The 23,436-nt window shown below is 37.2% G+C and overlaps 1 protein-coding gene across 11 annotated transcripts in view; it reads left to right on the plus strand.

The window, feature by feature from the left end:
* The window catches only part of NLGN4X (neuroligin 4 X-linked), a 327,716-nt gene that overhangs the window by 204,376 nt on the left and 99,904 nt on the right, over positions 1-23,436 (plus strand). The window lies entirely within an intron of this gene.

Below are 23,436 nucleotides of genomic sequence, written 5' to 3' on the forward strand. Positions count from 1 at the left end.
TTTCTTCCTTTGGGCTAAATGAATGGTTTGTTTTTGCTTGTAGACATAGCCCTGTATGATGAACATGTGTGCTGATTTAATAGTTGATAAGAGCTATAGGTATTAGCTTTCTTTTCAGGTTGCGTAGGTATAGTAATTAGTACAGTCTGTATAGGAAAATATGTTATCAAGTTCGTTAACTAATTATTTATTTTGCATTTTGAAACACTTCTGTGTGCTTATAATGCCATTGAATTTTCATGCAATGAAGCATCTTTTATTTGAATTTTATTTCATTTTGCAATTAAAGAATGCTGGCTAAATACATGGTTCTACTATGTTTTGGGGCTTAGTTTATTTTCTTCTAATTGTGGATTGGAAAATTATACATTCTGAGGGTAAGACTTCAAATTCACTTTCTTTCGTGGTTTTGTCTACTGCTGTATATTTCATGATATAACATTTTTAGACTTACATGAAGAAACATTTGTTTCCAAGGCAAAAAAAAAAAAAAGCATTTAACTGGTGCATAAAATTGTTTTTTTAGCAATGTGGCTGCAACAGAGAGATGTCTCTGCTACAGTGTGGTTATGGTAAAATATAAACAAATAAAATGTACTAATTGAATTGTGTCAAACAAAAAGTAAGGCTTAAAATGTTTTTTTCCAAACAGATAAAAATTGCCAAGGGTACTTTATTTCCAACTCAATATTTAATTTTATTTTGAACATTTCTATTCATTTATATAGGAAAACACTAATCTGCAAAAGATGCCCCGAGGCAATGATTTTACAAATACATTTTAAATTTAGAGATGTTAGTTGCCAAACTTCCACAGATGTTGGCAAAACTGTACCATTTGAAGTGTGATAAAGGACTCCAAATTTCATATCAGTGTTTTCACTACAGCAAACAAAACAACCTTCACATCAAGAACCTAAATTCAATATTTTATTTCTTTTTTTTGTGTGTCATTTCTGTGAGCTAACTCTTTTTGAAACAATTTAAATTATTTTGCGCAGAGATGATTGCATGCTTCTCTGAGTACTTTTCAGAGGTCTCTGGTTAGCTGGTGTGGCTGCTAGTGTTTGAAACAGGAAATCACGTTTCTTTATGTTTTACAAAAGATCCATTCTTATGAAGAGGTGGAGAGAGGAAACACCGTTTAAGGTCACTACACAGGACCAATTCAATGAGAGCTCGGCAGCAAGTCAGGCTGGAAAGTGCCTCAGGGGCACTGTTCTCTGAATAAAGCAGTGGGCAATTAACAAGCTGTTGCATTTGGTGAAACAACAGAAATGTTCAGCTGTGCGTCTGATACTTTGATGCAACTTCTCAGGTTGTCATCTCAAACAGGCGTTGCTTTGCTAAAGCAGAATTGTATTACGCATCTCTGCAGTGTCGTTTCTTAACAGGTTTGCCGTTAGTGAGTTCTTTGCAACAGAGTCGCGTGAGAATTATGCCAAACTTATTCTTTTTTTAGGAAAGAAAAAAAAGAAGCCTTTTAGTATACTTGCTGAAAAATTTTAAGTCTGCCTTTATGTTCCTGAAAATTAAAACAAAACAGAAAGCGCACAAAACACGGTGAGCTAACTCGGATCTCTCATAGTGGGCAGGGAGGAAATCAAAGAGGCAATTCAGCATATCCGTGCCAGGCTACTTACATGCCAAGGCTGGAGGTTCGGGGATAGCTGTGAACTGCTAGCAATACTACAAACCCCCTTTTATGTGAAGGAGTGAAATGTGCCAACGTTGCTGATTTTACAGGGCTAGAGAAATCGTGAAGTGTGATTGAGTTCATCTTCTTTTGTGGATCTTGCATATCTCTCTCCTTGTCCTCTTAAAAAACTTTCACCCTGTTCCATGTTTGCTTTGAGGAAGTCGCTATCCTGGTTTTGAAAACTGTTTTAGATCTTTTTGGCCTCCAAATGTTACAAAAGAGAATCAAATCAAATGACATGCAGTTGCTAAGATGCTAATCCGAGTTAGTGCTTTTTAATAATGGATACATTTTTGGTAAAATGTTAACAAATTGCTTGAGTTTTTTCTTCATAAAGTAACATGCCATTTTGCTATCCCCACAAAAGAAAAAATTCTGAGATTTGAAATTTCTAATTTATTTTCTTTGCAGAGTAACAAATGGTGTGTTCCTATCCAAAAAGAGGTATTTTTTTTTAAGTAAAGTTATGTTAAATGTAGCTGGATGCTAGAGGGAAAGATGTTAAATTGAGAGAGACTTGAATTAGCATGCTCCCTCCGTGCTGTCTTTACTGTAAAACATTGGAAAAATCAGGTAAATTTTCTGGGTTCTCCTTCCATAGCTGAACATTGCAGTAGTGACCTCTCCCTAGCAAAGATATTGTACAGTTAAAGGTCATTTCATGGATGTAGAGTTGCTAAGCCATGCCTGACCACCTGTGCCTACCCAGGGGATGGTAGAAATCATTAACATCCTCAGATATGGCACTAAGGCTACTGTAAATACAATGATACTACAGTATTAATGCTATCCAGCCTAATATGCGATGGCTAATATCCATCAAATACCAGCATCCAAACAGAACCCCTTAGTTACAAAATTACAATTACATGATATTTCTAGAAGCAAATAAATGAGATGGATTTACTGTTGCTTTTTGAAGTGTGAACTTTTTCTTTAATCGGGCTCTAAGAAACAATGTGGCGAGTCATTGAAAGTGGCCGGTATAACATATTGACTAATCTGGGCCCCTTTGAAAAGAGAAAATGGGTGTGGTTAATACACTTTGGATAAATTGAGATTGTTTCAGGTAAACTGGGATGGATTGACACAGCTATAAAGTCATTTTATACCTGCCTCTGATCTATTGATTTAATTAGCATTCAGTTTTAGAAAAAGCTGTATTTCCAAAGAAGCTGTCCTTATATAATCACGTTTCATACTTACTCTGTGGTACACCTTTATCATTGTAGATCTGAAAACTTTGAAATGCTTGAAATTCACCAGTCCCCTCAAGCCAGCAGGTTTTGTACTGTGTAGCTCTCGCACATGCTGAAGATGGAAACACACAAAAGCCTTGCTGGGCTGGTTAAACTGGAGTATTTGCCTGTACCCATCCATCTTCTGAAGAAAGTTCCTATTTCTCGTGACCTCAGAAAGGTTCCATGCATCAGCACTCTTTCCTTGCTCTAAGCCCCTCACTATTGGGTAACCTGAGTTCTATTAGTTCTGCATCCTTTTACATTTTTTCATGATGAATGTCCAAAGCAAAGAGAGGTTATTTGTACTTCCTGCCCTAAGGAGTTTCTCCAAGTTTCATGTCTTCGCAACTTCAGCTGCTTTATTCTATCTCCATCCTAATATCCACATTAGTTTAGCCCACTTGGGAGAAACTGCTTGGATATCCTATTATCCAACGGCTAATTTTTGATGAAACGATTGTTTCAAAACTGATCCTACATAGATGTTTTATCTGTGATTGTCCTTGTAGTCCCCTGACCATGGCCTAGTTTAGATGACCTCTCACTTGATCCTTCTTATCTCACCTTTGAGGGATTTATGGACAAGCAGTTCATAAAGGTCAGAGCTGGGGTTTGAATCCAGCACTAACTGAAGTCAAGTCTCTCACTCTTTTCACTATCTTAGTCACCTCCTGCCTTGCCAGTCAAAGTTAAAAGAATTAACTAAACTGTAGAACAACTTAGGGAACTAAATCTGACTTTGGCCACAGTTTAGGTTGCGTAATTATACAAAAATTGTCAGATACTCTGATTACTAATCTACATGTAGTGTTCTGGTAAGAAGCTTATAAAGAATTCTCATTTTCCTGAGACTGAGTCCTTAATTGATGGACCCTATCCATCAAATCACTCTTTATTATTTGCCACAGTACACGTGGATTTGGTGACATGATTGCTGACAATGGCCTATAAAGCTACTTTGGGTGCCAAAAAACTAAGGTATCAGAGAGTTGGGTGTCTGCTATGCCAATTTCATTACTTGCTTGCTGCCTCTTGCCTATAAAGGGAGTTAATAGCCTTAGGACCAAGAGTGACTTTAAGGGAATTCTTAACTGATCGATCACTCTTTCATGGTTTTAAAAAATGTTTCCCGCAGCTTTACATCATTTGACTCTTCCAAGGATTTTTTTTTTTATGTCAAGAACACCTGCTGATTTTTCCAGAATGTCACTATCCTGAAATTTTTCACACCAGAAGACTGTGAAAATGCTTTTTGAAGTTGTCTTTCTCTTCAAGAGCATTTGTTGCATAAATGTTTTTCATTGCTTTGACATTATTATTTTGAATGTAAGGAAGAAATGGTTTGAAATAAAGGCAATCTATGTACATAGCAGAAGGAACTTTTGAACTAATGTTCTTAGTTCTTAAGTTGGGTTGAACTATATGTGTGCTATTTGCACACCTGAAGGGTTTTTTCCTTTTTTCTGATATTCTCGGGGTCTTGGTTTCATGTGAAATAGAGGTGGGTTGGGTAGATAGAGTGAGTTCTTGTGGCTTTAGCCAGAGCTGTTCCACTGTTACTTATTTGCTCTACTGGGGTTCCATGTACGATCCCACTCCATTTAGGGAGATTGGAATCATTAGAAGAGAGAATTAGTAAGTTCCCAGAAAGGTTGAGAATCTACATTCCATATTTGTGCAGTTGTGTGCAAGCATTTTACTTTACTGAGAATTTAGTGGTCCCCTAGAATATATCTTATGTGTATCTGCTAAAAGAAATCAAGCCATTGTCATATGGTATGTACATTCTCATCTGAGTTACATATTATTCATTATTTCATATCTTTAGTATTTTTTAAGCCTTTTCCCCGATTTCTTTGGTTTCCTTTTTTTTTTTTTTTTGTAGTTTATTAAGGATTTTTTTAAACATTGCAAACATAACGGCTTATTTATCAAGTTAAAAATTCCCAAGCGGGCATATGTAAATCTGAAAAGAATCCATCCTCCCCTTCAAGCACTCCTTGTCTTGATGCCACCTACCTGGCTTTGCCATCTTCCCCCTCTTGACATGCTACAAAATGTCTCAGATTTTCACTTCTTTGACTTCTGCAAATTGTCTGCTTTGACTTAGAATGTTTCCTTTCTTTGTCTTAAAAGAGAAACCATGCTTTCCTTAGCTGCAAGGAAATCGCATGAAAAGTTAAGCAGGGAAAGGGGAAAGGTCAAGTATTGCACTTAGGGAAAATAAATGGGCAAAGGCAGAAAAGTAAAGGAAGCATAGGGATGTAAAAGAGTACGGATTCCAGAGGGGAGATGAATTGTGTATGACTGCTTAAAAATGCAAGGGCGAAGAAGAGGATGGAAGTTCATGGAATTGTAAATACTCTTTGGCACGTGCCTTGACACTGGCTTCTTTGATAAAAGAATTAAGAATAGGTTTCTACGTAATTAATACTAATTTTAAAGCACAATAATTTGGTCATTGATACATGACCAAATGTCATGTATCATTCTTATGAACCATAAGAGTGGGAGTAGACAAACTGTGGCTGTGTTTTGCTCTCAGGAATCATTCCTTACCTTGGACTTGCCTCTCCTGCCTCCTGGTGGATCCCATTGCCCACTGCAATTGATTGGGTTCAACATCTAGGAGTGAGGGTTGAGAAAACCCGGGGAAGAACACTTTGTCTGGAGCCACAGAGTCATGCGGAGAGCAGACGTGCAAGACACTGAAGTGGGATAAAGACCCTATACTGGGGCAAGGTACCTTTTACACAGTGAAGGATAGAACCAAAAAAGAAGAGCCTAATTTGTCCCGAGCTCACCAAAGGTCAAGGATGAAAGTCAACTCTGCAGCAAACTGTAGCTTAAGGGATACAAATGATTTGGGTGTGTGTGTGTGTGTGTGTGTGTGTGTGTGTGTGTGTGTGTGAATAAAATCAGAGGAAGGATGGAGAGCCAGAGATAGACATCTCTTTTTCTTTAAACCAAAATACAGAGAACTGTTGACTAGAATGTGACAGGCTACATAACATCTCTTTGATCTATTTATAAATGATTCAGAATTTCTTCAAAGAAATTGGATTTGTACTTTTTTAGGCAATAACCATATTGCGGAATCAAAATGTTTAGACAAACCTGATGACAGAGCCTATTCTGTAAATACATATTCTCCAGTTATTATTTTCCAGAGTGTCATTTGATCGTGAGTTGACAATCACACAGTCTATACCTTTAAAAAATGTTCTTTCCTGGAAATTTTTACATTCTGAATAGAGTTTCATGATGCTTAATTCTCAAAGAAACAAATTGCCTTCTTAATCTTCTGTATATTTTCTTCATTTTGAGTTTCTTCTGCGTTGGAAGAGTTCATTGTGTTTAGTTAATTAGGATGAGGTGCCTTCTGTCTCCGTGGAGACAAAGAGCTTTACCCCAGATGAACAGAAGTATCTGATGGTTATTTGAGCACAAGGGGAAGGCAAACAGTTACAAGGAGCAGCATTGGAACCGGGAGCCCAAATCCATTAGGTTGATTGAAACAAGTTGGGAATTAGGACTCCTGGTGATAATTTTGTCAGCAGAATGGTTTTTAAACAAACTCAAAAAGACAATCACCCATGTGCTTTGTGTGTCCCTTTTCTTCTTTCCCTAGACATATTGAAGAAAATTAGTCCTTCCAAGGCAGATAATGGAAAACCCCGTAAAAGGCAATCTGTTTGGGAAGTGTGGAGCTTACTGAAACTGAGGGAATGTGTGACTGTACAAATTCTGGCCTGCAGACGTATGTGTGTGTGTGTGTTTGCTTTTTTCCTGGCATTTGCCTGTGAATCTGTAATAGCATGCATGAATTGTCATGGTGAAATTCTATGCCCGATGGGCTCAAGAGACAAACCAAGCTGTGCCAATGATTCCCAGAGTGTCTGCTGGTTGATTTCTTCAGAGAAGTTTTAATGTTGTCTGTACGGGCTTTCGGGGCGGACATCAGTTCAGTGTACCCATAACCGGACATGCACAATCCAATGCAAGCGTGAAGTAGTGTTACCACGAGGGGCATATTCCATCCTATTGTCACTCTGCATTTGACACCATCAAGCAGCATCAGTCAACAGCTCTATGAAAATCAACCTCAGAGGGTGGAAGACACACCTTCAAAGAGAAGAGCAAAATGGAATCCAGATATGGCAGATCCCCCATGCACTTAGCAATACAAAAATATGTTCTGATAAAGTTACATTCTAATGTACTGATGGACTGTTAGGTCATTTGCACAGTGTCTGTTTTGATTAAATAATAAATGGCTTTTTGAGTTTTCTTTGAACTTCCCAGTGTAAAAAATATCAGAAATATTTTGGGACACTAAAGCAACATTCCTTTGATATTGCATCCTTTTGATATGGAAGAGTTAGAGGCTTTACAGAGATTAATCAACTCTCAAGGATCTGTTGATTCCATTAATTATTTGAGATTACATGTACTGATTTTCATTGCATTAAGTATGCCTGAATCTAGATGTTAAAGAGAGAAAGCTGTGTGATGTAATAAGTCTATAGACATAAATCAATGGGTGGGACAAGCACATTATTATAAATACTTAAGAACAGGCATTGGTTTGACATATCACAGAAAACCACTCAAAATTCTACCCAATAAAATTAAACTTCTACTAAAGTTTGGAGAACAATTATAGAATGAGAGAGTATTTGGATTGATGAATTCTTTCTAACTTTCAAAGTCAACTCTTTCTCTTTACCAGGTATCGCAGTAATTATTTCCTTGCCCTCGTTTGCTTTTTCCTCTTGGAAACCTGGCCAATATATATATTTTAGTCCATCTTCAACCTTTTTAACACATAAAAGACACCACCTTCCACCCTGAGCACCTCCTGTTTGATGTATTTCTGACCTTTTAAGTATCTTTTGTCTTCATTTTCATTCAATTTTCCTTGTAAGCTGGGCTTTAGAAATTTTACCCCTCTTAAGAAATATTTAAACATTCCATTAATGCTTCTTTTTCTTAAACCATGCATAGGGTTTTCCATCTTTATAAAAAAGAATTTTTAGGGCATGACCTTTCGCTGCCTCTATCTTTTACTTTATTTACCACTTTTTCAGTTATAACCTCTCTGTTTTTCCCCCATAATACCCAATGAACTGGCTTTCTCCATCTAATTGTTCTCTTGCAGGCCACTTGTATGCCATAAGCATTTCCTTTGGCACTTCTGATACTTTGGCTTTTATTTCATTATCTTTTTAAATTTTCTTCGGATTCTTATATGGAATTGCCCAGAATACTCATCTTTGCTCCTACCTTTCATTATCTTGTAATTTTTAAACATCTTGTTGACATTTAAAGTGTACATTTCACTGGCTTTTAGTACGTTCACAGAGTTTTGCCACCCTCCATATTGTCTACTTTTCAAACATTTTCATCATCCCAAAAAGAAACCCTGTGCCCACTGTCCCCAAACCATCCAGCCTTGCATAACCACTACTCTCCTTTCTGTCTCTATAGATTTACCTTTACTAGAGAATTCATGCAAATGGATCATATTGGTGGTCTTTTGTGAGTGGCTTCTCTTTCTCAGCATAATGTTTTCAAGTTCATCCATGTTGTAGCATGTATCAGAAATTCAGTCTTTTTGTTTCCAAATAATACTTGATTGTATGGATATACTACATTTTGCTTCTCTGTTTATAAGTCAGTGTAGGACATTTAGGTTGTTTCCACAGCTGATCTATTAGGAAAAATGCTTTTTTTTTTTTTTTTTTTGGTGCATGGTCTGGGAATAAACCTGGGTCTCCCACGTGAAAGGTGGGCATTCTACCCACTGAACTACCTATGTACCCAGAAAAATGCTTTTATAAAAAACCATAGATATGTGGCCTTTTAAATAAATCTTAGATAAATAACTAGGAGTGGAATTGTTGGTTCACATGGTAACTCTAGGTTTAAGTTTTTGAGGAAATCCCAAACTTTTTTCCAATGCATTTGTACATTTTTACATAGCGACCAGCAAAGTTTCAGAGTTCCAATTTCTCCATGTTCTCCCCAGCACTTATTTTCTGTTTTGTTTTGTTTTTAAATATTATCCATCCTACTGAATGCGGAGTGGTATCTCTTTGTGGTTTTCAATTGCATTTCCCTAATAACTAATGATATTGAGCATCTTTTTGTGTGTTTCTGGGACATTTGTTTCTCTTCATTGAAGCAATGTTAATTTATTTAGATTCTTTGCCCATTTTTAATTGAATTATTTAATATGCTCTAAGATGAGGATATTATTTAGTTGAAATATTTTTGAGCATACTCTTAATATAGCATCCTTTCCAGATATGTCATTTGCAAATATTTCCTCTCATTGTATGAAAAGTTGTTTTTTCACTTTCTTGGTGGTATCTTTTGATACACAAATGTTTTTAGCTTTGATGAAGGCCATTTTATCTATTTTTTCTTTTGTCACTTGGGCTTTTGTCATTGTGTTTAAGAAGCCTTTCAATAACCCAATGCCATAATAATTTATTCCTACATTTTCTTCTAGAGGTTTTCTAGTTTAGCTATGTAATTTATATCTCTAATCTATTTGAATTAATTTTTGCCAATGAACGTGGTTTTAATCCTTTCTCTTCTTTGTATGGTATACTACATTAGTTGATTTTTTTTTAATGTTTAACCAACCTTACATTCCTGGAATAAATCCCATTTGATCATGGTATATTTTCATTATGCTTTTCATTATGCTGCTGGATTCAGTTTGGTAGTATTTTATCAAGTGTTTTAGCATCAATATTCATGAGAGATATTGGCTCTAGTCATTTTTTCTTTTATTGTCTTTATGTGTTTTGCATATTGGAGTAATTCTGAATTGGAATGTGTTCTCTTCTTCTTTTTCTTTGAGGAGTTTGAGCAAGTTTTAGTTCTTCCTTCAACATTTAATATAATTCACCAGTGACACCACCTTGGCTTGGGCTTTTCTTAGTGGGAATTTAAAAATTACTAATTAATTCTCCTTACTTAATGAAAGTTTATATCCATTCCATTGTTCTTTCTTGGAACTCATCCACTATCATGGATTCACTGTTCTCCTCTAAGACCATGGCTCCCAAACCCATGTCTCTCAAATTGATTTTCCCATTCAATTTTAAAATCCAGACTTCTAGCCGCATAGAGAATATATTTCCTTGAAACTTCAACCGGTGCTTTGAAATGAAAATGTTCCAGATAATTTCTTTAATCTGCTCCAAAGGGGCAGACTCTTCAATCCCCTTTGTTTCACTCATATCATTATTGTATCTGAAAACTTGAACCTTAGGATCATTTGTATAGAACTCAATATAATGACTCTTGTTCCCCAATAAGGCTGGCCCATTTATTGGATCTTACAAGTCGAATGTTTATCAAAATGTGCCATGCTGTGCCAAAATGGACTGTGCTCCCCTTCATTTAGGGTTTTCTAACCATTATACCAACCCAGTTTACATGGGTAGGATGAAAGGAATGTATCTCCTTCCTCCTGAGGATGTCGTACCCTCAAAGGGTCTCCAAATGTGACTTTCCTACAACCAAGTCATCGTGATTGGGGATTTTATCTTGCCTCTGCAGGCTCAGAAGTCTAATTTGGTGGCCTTGTTTATCACATTGTAGATCAACCTGATAACCTGATGTCCATCAGTTTATGAGGAGTAGACTAACATTATCTTAACATTTACCCAATTGTAATGTGAATTTTTCTCATGGATCTATAAGGTACATAACTCTCTGTAACTGTCAATAAAAAAATTATAAGGCATTTCCTAGTTAAAGCTACTTGACAAACAAGATTGTGTACTCAAGGTTGTGTAGAAAATCCTGAATTAGAAGAGGGGTGGGAGAAGTGGTGTTTCTAAATTAGGAGAGGTTAAGATGCATTTTCTCCACTTATAAAGATAGCTTTGCCAAGGAAAGCATAATAGCAGATTCTGTGCGTTCGTTCATTCATTCTTTGCTATGTGATACCTTCAGTTGGGGATATCGTAGTGAACAAAGCACAGAAAATATCTGAACTAATAACATTTATATTCTAGTGAGATAAAAACTAACAGACAAATAATCTAGATGGCGCAGTATGAGATGATAGGATACTGGCTGTGGAAAAATAATGAGCAGAGAGAAGGGTGGTAGATTGGAGTTTGGGGGCTATAGTTTTAAATAGAATGGACAGGGAGAGGATGCTGAGAAGGTGACTTTTCAGGGTAGACAGGGAATGAACCATGCAGCTGTCTAGCAGAGAAGTGTCCAGGCTAAGGGAAGAGCTAGTGCAAATGTCGTGGGACAGCAAAATCCTTGGATGAGAGAGTAGGAGTTGATATGAGTTGAATCACATGGGCTTTGTAAGGACTTTTGTCTTTTTCTCAGTGAGAGAGGAAGCCAGTGGCAGGATTAGAGTGACCTCATCTGTCTCTCTGACTGCTGTGTTTAGATAGGCAATGAGAAAGAAGTGGGGCAACCAATTATAAGGTTGTTGCAGTAATCCAAGGAGAATGGGGGCTTGGACCAGAGAGTGATGGTGGAGGTGAAAATAAAGGTAATTCTGGGTGTATATTGAGATGGATCCAAAAGAATTTGCTGACGAATCAGATGTTGGGTTAAGATGGGATGCGAAAACCCCAAGGCATTTGTACTGATCAATTAAGAAGCATGCTTTGGGAGTAGCAAAAGAAAGATCATGAGTGGATGAGGTAAGGGGATCTGGAGATCCATGCTGAAACTGTAAGGTTTGAAAGGTATATTAAGCATGAAAGTGGACATAGAGAGGACACAAAAGGGGTGAGTCTGGGAAAGTCCAAGCTGCATGTCATTTAGTGGAGAAAGCCCAAGAGAGTGAATAGAATTTCTTAGACAATGAGAATAGATAAAGGAGTGTTCCTGAGGCTTGAGGCTTGTCATCCTCCAATATTCAGAGTTTGCAGAGATGAAGTGCAGTGAGCAAAGAGCATACATTGTAGTGAGAAGAAAAATGAGAACGTGTGCTGTTTGCATGTTGTGGTAAGCAGAATAGTAACCCCCAAAGATGTCCATATCCTCTCTCCTTACCTGTGAATATCTTACTTAGATGGCAAAGGGGACTTTGCACATTTGATTAACTTAAGGAACGTGAGATAGAAAGATTATCCTGGATTACCTGGGTGAACCAAAAGGCACCACAAAGCTAACCACAATGTCAACTGCAAAGGAACCACAAAGCAGAGTAACCACAAAGCTAGCCATAAAGTCACCACAAAGCAAATTAACCATGAAGTGAACACAAAGTAACCACAAGAAGAGTCTATAGGGTTAGTGTCAGAGAAGATGCAATGATAGAAGCAGATTTCAGAGACATGTAGGCCACAAGCTAAGGGGTGCAGGCAGCCTTCAGATGCCAGAAAAAGCAAGGATATAGAATCTTCCCTAGATACTTCCATAATAAACACCACCCCATTTGGACTTTGGATCTTCAGAACTGTGGAATAATACAACTGTTTGTGTTAAGCCTCTAAGTTTGCAGTAATTTGCTACAGCAGCAATAGAAAACTAAGACAGATATGATGCCAATTTAAAAAAAAAATTCTCACGGAAGAGAGATTCATCAAATTTCAGATGCTACTGGAAGATCCGAATGAGAAGGGGCACCATTGGATGTCCAAAGATGAAGGAATTCATGGATGTGCTATAAGGACTTTTATGGAATAATTTAGGATAAACCCTAATCAAAATATGTTGAAGAGAGAAATGAACAAAAGATATAGTAGAAATTTTTTTCAGTATGTTTGTAAAGAGCAAAGAAATTGGCCAGCAGAGGGACAGGTAAAGCAGAATCAGAGGGTCCCTGTTCAACGGTGGCGTGAATGGCAGCACCGTTATGTGCCATGGGTAACGATCTAGTAGAGAAGCTCAGTGTGCAGATGTGGCATGCATTGCAGGGGTGATGCTGATTCGGAGATGATAACATAGTTGCAGTGATGTCATCCACATAGTGACGAAAAGGGTCCCTCAGAAAAGGGTCCCCTCAGACGCACATACATGAACGCATGGGCATTTTTGAGCACTGACCACATCCGGCTCCCTGCAGTTACTCTAGTGTGAAAATTTCTGGAGACAGAGAAACCTCATGGATAAAATGGAAAACTGGACTGCAGGATGGACCCCAGGCTAACAGGTGTAATAAAAATGGAGAATTGAGGGAGGAAGAGAGCACTTCAGCAAATCAGAAAGGAAAAGCTACACAAAAGCAGACAGAACAGCTCAGGATCCCAGAGAAGGAACAGAGGAAAGGAAGCCTTCTCCTGGAGACGAAACCATCACCCATTAAAGGGCAATCTTAAAAGCTGTGCCACAAATCCAGGGCAAGAAATAGGTACAGAGGACCTGAGGGTATCTAAACAGTTATATGCATGCTGCTCTAAAGTTTCCGTTTAAGCTGGACCAAGTGTCAAAGTAGAGCCTTTTAACATGTAGCCAATCTACAATAAAACTCAAGCAAGACAGTGAAACTGACCTTCAGAATTAGCACATCAAATAAGCAGTTACCCAGGCATCAGCAAAAAGTACAAGCCATGACAAGAAACAGGAAGATAAGGACTTAGTCAAAGAAAAAACTAACACTTCAGAGGAGACAGACTTTGGAGCAACTAATCAAAGAAGTTCAAATAAATCTCCAATATCAGTTCAAGGACTTGAAGGAAAATAAGGATAGCGATATACTAAATATGGATACAGAGCTAAAGGATATTAAGGCAATGCATGAACAAAAAGAATAATTGAAAAGTTAACCTGATATTTTTTTCAAAATAGTAGGTTATAGAGTTAAGTTGTATATTAGAAGCCCCAGGCTAACCCCTAAAAGGTATCTTAAAAAAAGTACAGAAATGGAAATCTGAAGAGAATCAATTAGTTATATCACACACACACACACAAAAAAAAAAAAATCAAAAGGAGTCTGCAATAAATGAAAAGAGAAAAAAATATATATGATATATATAAAAGACAAGGGACAAAATGGCTAGGCTGTCCTGCCTTTACAGTAATAGCACCAAATGTGCACTGATAAATTCCCACAATCAGTACATAGGTTGGCAGAATGCATAAAAAAGCATGATACAAATATATGTTATTTACTAGAGACACACCTTACACCAAGGGCACAAATAGGTTGAAAGTGAAAAGATGGAAAAGCATAGCCCATGTAAATAATAACCAAACTAATATCAGACAACATAGACTTCAAGTCAAAAGCTATTGCAAAGGATAAAAAAGATACTACATTTTTAAAAAATGGTAAATCCACCAAGAAGAAATAACAGTCATATATACTTATGCATCTAGCCAGGGTGCCCCAAAACACACGAGGCAAATGATGGCAAAACTTGAGAGAAATAGACATCACTACAAAAATAATTGGAGATTTAAATATACCACTGTCATCACTGAATGGAACATCTAGACAAAAGATCACTAAGGAAGCACAGAACTTGAATGGAATAAATGAAGTAGCCCTAGCAGAGATAGAAAGAACACTGTACCCCAAAACAGAAGGGTTCACATTCCCCTCAAGCACACATGAATCATTCTCCAGGATGAACTACATTTTATGTTACAAAACAAATCTCAATACATTTAAAAAGAATGAAGTATACAACGGAATGAAGCTGGAAATCAATAACAGGGAGAGAATTGGAAAAATTCTCAAACTTGTAAGAGTTAAACCCCACAATCTTCAGCAATCAATGGGTCAAAGAAGAAATCACAAAGGAAATCAGTAAATATTTTGAGACAAATGAAAACGAGAACACAACACTTCAATGGTTTGGGTTTGCAGCGAAGGCAGTGCTCAGAAGGAAATTTATAGCCCTAAACACTTTACATTATAAAAGAAGAAAGAGCTCAGGTCAAAGTCCTAACTGCACACCTGGATAAACAAGTAAGGAACAGTAAAAGTAAACCCAAAGTAAGCAGAGGAAGAAAATAAGAAAGATTATAGAGCAAAGAAAAATGAAGTAGAGACTAAAAATGCAATAGAGATATTTAATCAAATCATAAGTTTGTTTTTTAGAAGTTTGACAATTTGAGAAATTGACAAACCTTTATCTAGACTGACATTAAAATTGGAAATGAAAGGGGGTGCATAACTACTGACCCCACAGAAATGAAGAGACTATAAGAGGATACCATGAACAACTACATGCCAACAAGTTAGACAGCCAGATGAAATGGACAAGTTCTTAGAAACACACAAACAACCAACACTGACTAGAAAAAAATAGAAGACTTCAACAAACAAATTGTCAGTCATCAGAAACCATCCAACAGAGAAAAGCCCAGGACCAGATGGCTTCACAGGGCCAGACAATCCATGGAAAATTAACACCAATCCTTCTCAATCTGCTCCAATAAAAATGAAACGTGAGGGTCCACTAACTCACTTTATTAGACAAAAAAAATGCTGTTCCACGAGAAAAACTAAAATGCCAGTTTACACAAGTATAAAATCAAAATATTCCAAATATTTCCCCCAACCCAAGTGCCCATGAGCCAATGAATGGATAAATGAAATGTGGTCTATACATGCAATGGAATGTTATTCACCCATAAAATGGAATGATGAACCTTGAAGGCATAATGTTGAGTAAAATCGTCCAGAAACACTAAGGACAGATTTTGTATGAGCTCCCTGATACACAATAATTAGAGTAAGCAAATGTATAAGACCAGAAACTAAAATACAGGCTACCAGAGCTGGGGAGGGCTGGGGAATACAGAGTTAAAGCTTAATTGGTGCAGAAATTCTGCTGGGGGTGTGAAAAAGTTGTATGGATGATGAGGATGGTAGTACAACTTTGTGAATGTAATTAGCACCACTGAATTTTACATCTGAATGTGCTTAAAAGTGGAAATTTTAGGTTGTCTGTATGGTACTAAGTAATTTTTTAAGTATATTGAAGTAATAGGTTTTCAAGAATCGTGATATACAAAAATTGAGTCTCATTTAGATAATAGATGAATCAATAGGTACATAGATAGGTGGAAGGAAGGAAGGAGAAGGAAGGAAAGAACAGACAGCTGGAATGACAGATGTGGCAAGCATTAAAAGTTGATAGGTTTGGGTATCTGGTTGGTGTGTATGTTGGATTTATCTGTCTGGGTTTTTAAGTTTGAAATTATTTTGAAGTAAAAAGTTTCTTTAAAAAAGAAAATATATATGTTTGGTCTTGTCCAGAATCATTGACTGTGCTTTGTGAGGAACAGAGAGATGAATTTATAGATGCAGAGGTCGAGTCGGTGGGTGGGAGCTTATGGAAGTTCCATTAATGATGACTGCTGTTCTGGGTGAAGCAGGAAGCAAGGCTCTCAGCTCAGCAGGATGATGAGGGAGAAGCTGGAAATGTTCCTCTGAGAGATGGTTGGGCAGGGAAGTGCCTTCTTAACCTTAGACAGCTCTTTTAGTCCACCTCAATTTGCGAGTCCTGGATTCCACAGGAGACCAGATGCTGTTCTTTGGTTGTAGGTTTTGCTTCTGGATTTTCCTCCAGCCATGTGTCCCTGTTTGAGGATAAATGTTGAGTAGGGAGAAAGTTGACTTTAACCACAATCTGTGCGAGGGGAGTACCACAACAGAAAGTTGACAAAGCATTTACTGTGCGTGTGCAAGAAAGTGAAGGAGGATCTGTTGATGTTGCACCCCCTGCTTGTGGCTGGGCTTGTTGTGCACTGGTTCATTTGCTTCTTTGACCTTTATATCCTTTTCCATTTCCACTGCTAGCAGTTTCCCTTTCTTCTGGATGTATATTTCTGTGTCTGTTTATGCCTTTAATCTGCAGTTACTTAGGCATGGGAGCTTTAGGGTAAATCTGTGTTGAATTTATGTGTTTTATCTAAATTTGTCCGAGACGGTAGTCTTATTTCCGTTACTTGCATTACCTAGGTTATCTATTCTATAGTTCCTCAAACTTAGCGCTGTTGGCATTTTGGACTGTATAGTTCTTTGTCTTGGGGTCCATCCTGTGCATTGTGAGATGTTCAGAGCATCCCTGGTCTCTACCCCACAGAGGACAGGACACTCGATAGTAGGGAAAACCCCCAAATCTCTCCAGATACTGCCCAATGGGGAGGTGGAGGCGAACGAACTCCTGTTGAGAAGCTCTGATTTGTTGTATAGATCCCTTCTCTGAGAATTGGAAGTCGTGCTGGAATGACGTCCCTGACCCTGAACTCATTCTATATCCTTAGTTATGCAATGCTTTGCTTATGCATGTGCATAATTTTTGCTTCTTCTAACTGATTTCGAAGATCATTGAAGACTGGGGTCATAGCACATATTCCCTTCATTTCCCAAGTGCCTACCAAATAATAAACACTTTTTGCATGATTAGCTGTTGCACTGCTTTTGGGCACCAAAATGCAAAATGTGAGCTAATTAACAGAGGAGAGAATATATTTACTTGAATGTTTTTATTTCAGTATGAGTGAACTCCTGATTGTCAAAAATCAGCGAATGCCTAATTTTATGCAAGCCATGTTTATTTCCACTTCTTACATGGCACAGCTGTTCCTTTTCTCACAAATACTGAAGGTTCCATTTTCCTCGAAATATCTACTTGTGCCTATGTCATCAGTTAATGCTTTATCCTCATAACACGTGTGTTAGTTTGAGCGGGGATATTTTGTAACTATGCATTTTATGTTACCTTGAGTTGAAATCTAAAGATTAAAAAGAATTTTAAACACTGCGTATCATAGTAACAGTGATAACTGATCTGTTATTGACAGCTATAAAACACATCAAGATGGCAGAACTCTCTGGTGTAATTTTCTCCTTCAGTTTTTCTCATGGTGTTGTAAAACACTTATGATGAAAATACATCAAATGATGCTTTTCCAAGGATGGTGCTAAATTTTTGCAAATGACTGGCAAGTTTCTGAGTTGATCTTGCATTCCCAGCTTCCTCAGATGTGATCATGAGAGCTTGCAGGTCACCACCTCTATCGACCCAGAAACCTGGTAGGAAATTCTACATTTTGCAACTTTTCACCTCCTGTTTTGCATCCTCTTTGCTTTCAAATGATGTAATCTTGCAGGATCGAAAAGTTTATTTTATGAGCCTTTAAAAAAATCTCTACTTCTTGTAAGTGCAGCAAAAGTATTTTTCCTTGTTGCATACAAAACCCTTTGGACCAGCGATGCACAGAATTGCATTTCGCATTTTCTTCTCAATTTACAAGGCTGTAAATATGAAGCACATAACTGTTACTTGGTTATATTTTTCTATCTTGTTTTCCCCTATTAGAAAATCAATTACAAATGCTCACTATTTTTCTCTCTCGGAATTACAAGTTGGACGCGCGCCATTTCAAAATGGAGGCTCCCAAACATTAACAAGAAAGATGAATGCAGGCTTTTAAAAGATGCCTTATTCAGATATATCTCATGTTTTAAAGTAACCAACTCACTGGCTTTTAATAAAATGAATAGCCTTCATGTGCTACTATACTACCTGATCATTTCTTTGCAGACTCATTTTTTTCAGACACCAATCTTCTGTGCAGTTGTTTTGTCCAGTTTCAGGATGTCTTAGGTGACATTAGATCTCCATTCTTGGCACACGTCATCGTGATGAGAGCATCTTATACTTGTTTCTGGTTTTAAAAACAGACTGGAAATGAGAGCGTAACTTATGCGCAGGCTAGGCGTTGCTGAGGAAGATGGCGTTGAGAGTGCCACACTTATGGAATCTGCTATGGCCCCTCTGGTGGCAGAAGGCATTTTTTTGTGAGACCCTGCTTGAGACCGTGTCAAGGTCCCAGGTCCTTGATGAAGAACCAGGAAACTGAAAACTCTCTTGAACTCTTAGTCCATCTCTCACACAGGGGTGTCGCTTTCTTTCAGGTGTTATCTTTATTTTCAGATGATGTCTTCTTGTTGCTACACCTGCAGAATGGTGCAAATAAGGAAGTCCATTATAGGAAAATAATTTAAGCTTTCAGTTGAAAGCATTTCTTAGAATATTTCCAGAGAATTCTACTTTAGGAGCAGAGTTCTATATTCCAGAGTTTGGATGATGTTGGTAGGGTTCCTTGGAATGGAAATGGAACTTGCATTCTCCAGGTCAGTCTTCTATTCCCTTGCACCCCAGGATGGGAAAATACTGGTTCTGGAATAAGGGTTGGTGTAGGGAGTAGAGAGTGGCTGCCTAATGGGTACAGGTTTCCTTTGGGGGAGTTAAGAATCTCTATTCTGGAACTAGATAGAGATTCTCATTACTCAACATTGTGAATGTGCCAAAGGCCAAATAATGGAATTGTGCCTTTTAAAATGATGTGGCATGAATTTTCTCCCATTAAAAAAAAAATAATCTGAAGATGGCCTGTGTCATACTGGACTCCTCTCTTTAAAATTGTATAACATCAGCCCAATGTAGAATCAGTTCTTGAAAGGATTGAATAAACCAACCAACGAAGCAAAACATGCCAACACAAACCACAAAACCCTAAAATGAAAAACAAAAAACAGGCCCCAAGGATCTTTCCTTTCCTTTTTACTACTTTCAGAAACATTTTGTCATATGGTTCAGCTTCCTCATTCAGAGTCCCGATATTGCAATTCGGTTTCAAAACAAATTGAGCTGCTACTGGAATTTCCTTGTGTTGGATAAGTGAAGACCTAGTTTCAAAAATGTCTTTATACACCATGAAAGTGTAGAAAAAAGAGAATTTTGTATGTTTCCAGTTGACAATTCTCTCCGTTCATCAGGCATTCTTTCACCCAGTGATTATTTGTAACATATACATTTACTATGCTCTGGGTTCAAAATTGGATGATTTCACTTCCATATACTGGCACCCTTTGCTTTGCTAGCAAATACTGTTGTAATGTATGTGGTTATTAGACTTCCACATAAATATATACCATTCTTGAGATTTAATGAATTGAACCAATTATTATTTAAAATAGTTTTGTCCATCCCCACTCTTGAGAACTAATGAAAGAAACTCATAGACAAATTTATATGTGACCTCTTGAATTTGCAGAACACGTCATTTTAAATATTTACTCAGGTTTACCAATTGAATAATTGTTCTTTCTGAAAAATAGCAGTGGTAACTTAAGCAATCATTTAAAAATTGAGATTACTCATTAAGGGAAAATTTTCCAGTCAGTTTTCAATATTAAAGTTCATTGTTCAGTATTCATTGCCATTTTATATAATTAGGTTAGATGATTACTTTTAAAAAAAGAAGGGGAAAGATAAATTAGGTAGGCATTTATTAAAGCCATGATTTCTAGTTATGAAGCCACAGTTAAAGCCCATGCTGAAAAGAAGCTTGTAAAATAGCTCATGGATCAAATAAAATAAATTTTGGAGGTTAAATTGTTTTCCAGAATGATAAAGGCATTTGAAGTCTAATTTTAGTCTAATTTTCCTACTGTTTCTTTGTACTCCCCTAATTATTTAATCTTTGAGCCAAATAGCAAACTATTACTTATTTTTATTTGAAGTATAATAAAATTTGGAACTACCAGTAAATAGATGACTTTCACTGGATGAATTGCTTTTGGGCATTTATGTTTAATGTTTAGCACCTTTTATATTTTCATTTGGCTCTCCAACTATTAGAAATCTGTCTTCACCTTTTCTTTCTCCTCTGGGTAAAATATGCTCCAGAGTGATCAAAAGGAATTGAATTATTTCCATCCCATAGATCCCTCATCATTATTAACCCACAGAAGTTATGCTGCTGTTCCTGGTTCTGGTTCAGAAATGGTGCAAGAACCTTGCTTTGCTTTGCCATGGCTGCTAAGACAAATACCACACCAATTAGGCTGAAATGACAGGAATGGGTGTCTCTGTTCTGGACGCTGCAAGCGTCATTGCCAGGATGTACTTTCTCCCAGACTGTGTGGCATACTGGGGATGCCTTGCTACCAACCCTTAGTATTTCTTGGTTTCTTCATGCATCTGTACCACAATCTCACCAAGAGCTTTTTCTCCATCTCTAGCTAACTGATTGTGTGTGAGTTTTCTCTGGTTATAAGGACCTCTGCTGTGTTGGATTGATACAGTTTGATTCATCTTGGCCACAGCTAAGTAGGAATGTTCCCTGGAAGGTCCTGTGTACAAGTGAATTCAGATTCACAGGATTGGGGGTGATGATTTGAACATGACTCTGGTAAGGACGTGATTCAATCCTAACCGGCTCTCACAGGACCCATTGCTGGGTCCCAGTGACCCCAGGAACTGCATACAGAGGGCCCCACTCAAAATGTAAAGACTCACTTGTTCAGGGAAGAGTTCAGAGGCAGTTCCAGAAAGTGCCACATTGCACATGCATTTGTGGTGCCAAGGAGACTTGGCATTCACACAACACTTGTCAGCTATAGTTTTAGTGGTTTGGTGAAATGAGACTCACTGATGGTATTTATTTTATTTTATTTTATTTTGAGGAACCCATGTTCGTTGCAGGTACTGCCCATCAGTACATGAACTAGTAAGAAAACTCAGGGTATCAGTGTCATGACAGTATCTGCCTCACAAGCATTGCCTTGGAGTTCTCTGGACAACTTGTGAAGTATTTGCTTTTTAAGGAAAATTTATTTTCTTGTTTTCTTTTTAAAGTTTTCCAAATTTCCTGAAGTTAAAATTTAATTTGCAAAGGCAGTTATATGACAATATTGGTTTATGTAAACTTGAGTGGTTCTGGAAATGTCTGTTCCTTGATCAAAGTACCGTTCTTTCCCCAATTGCAATATGAGCCAAAAGTGGTCACTTATGAAAGTATTTCATTTGGATCTTTATATGTCTGGTTAAATGTGTTCTCCTTTCTCTTCTGGGATGCATTTACCCTTAGATGGCTAAATTCTGTAAGCGTCAGAAATGTGAACCATTAAAATCTTTGGAGAAAAAACACTGGAGCAGCTTGACCAAATATTCAAAAAGCATGCATTTTCATGTGAATGATGGTGGAGGCTGAGAAGATGACAGAAACATGATTTGAGTCAATATGCCAAGAACCCCATTTAACCCCAGAGTTTTATGTTTCTAAAACCCAACCCCTGCTGAGCCAGGCAGAAAAGAGCAAACTGGCATCATTTAATGTCATGGGCTAGAAAAAGAAAAGCCTGCCTTTTTCCCACTCACCAACCTCTTCTTGTTTCCTGTCAACCATTCATATGAAATGAAATTTTTTTCCATGTCCTCAGTTAACTTGTATTATTTCTATGGAAGATGTGCTTAAAATGCTGCCAGCTCTTTGGATAAAGATACTTTCATAATCATTTAAATGGACACCATCTATTTTGAGATATATCCGTCAATAGGTAGAAATTTCAGACTTCAGTATTCCGTTCCATTTGTTTTTATAGTTTAAATTTAGTTGTATCATGAGAGAACATGTGTACTCAAAGGAAGATATCATTCATTATCAGTAAATATGGCTTTATATTTGTATTTTGTATGCAAGACAAATGTGTGAAGTTTAGCCAAAAAAATGTTTAATTATCTTGACTCCTTTCATTCATTTAAGTAATTTCTGTTAGTCTTGAAATATATAACGGATTGGGAAGTAAGATAAAACTAATGGCATGTGATCCCTGATTTTGTGGAAAAGAAGTCATAGATCCAGTACCTTAATTTCAAGCTCCCTAACCATTCAATTATACTTATCCCACCTCCGTTTGAAGGGAGTGGCTTTATTGCAAAATTTGCCTTCATTTAAGATAAAATTAGAAAAATGAAATCTAACAGCTTCCATGATAATAAAATGGAATCTAAAATATTCTATCTTCATTTTAGTTGCATGGACCTTAATTAGTAACTGCTTTATTTTCTCAAGGACCCTGGTAGGTTCTTGACATTGAGCTGTTTATGTTTAGTGAGTTCCATGTTCAAAAACCACATTCTCAAAAAAATTCCACAGACTCAGGTCATTCTTCTAGTTGCTTCTGAAATGGGTCACAACAGAAATGCTTTTTATTCATACATGAAATGCTTTCTACTTCAAAATTCTCGGATCTAAAACCAACAAATGTTGGTTTCAACAGAGCACTCACTCAGCAGTGAAAATCTTTGTCTTCCTAATCATCGATGACAGTCTCTTACAATTTACTGTAAGAAATTAGGACTCTCTTCTCTCTGGTAGAACCTGTCTCTAAGCATAAGGAAAATTAATTTTAAATTATGCCATCTCTCGGCAACCAGGTTCACTGAAGCACACACATTTCCACCATGTGCAAATGTATCACCTGTTCCATACTAACCAGAAGTTCCATTTTTTTTCACCATATTTGATTTGGTTTAAAAAGTTCACATAGTATCTTCCTCATGGCTAAATGCTCCTTGTTGATTTCACCAATATCATTGCCCACGTAAATATTTCTGGGGCTAAAAGAGCGATTTTTAAAAGATTCAATGGGAAGTCCTTTCAGAGATGAAACAATGGCATCGTTGGGCAGATTTCCCTGTACCAAACCCTGTCCTAAGTGTACTTAAATATATTCTGAGTCAGCAGTCA

The sequence above is a fragment of the Tamandua tetradactyla genome, chromosome X, assembly GCF_023851605.1.
Source record: "Tamandua tetradactyla isolate mTamTet1 chromosome X, mTamTet1.pri, whole genome shotgun sequence".
NCBI classification, from domain to species: Eukaryota; Metazoa; Chordata; class Mammalia; order Pilosa; family Myrmecophagidae; genus Tamandua; species Tamandua tetradactyla.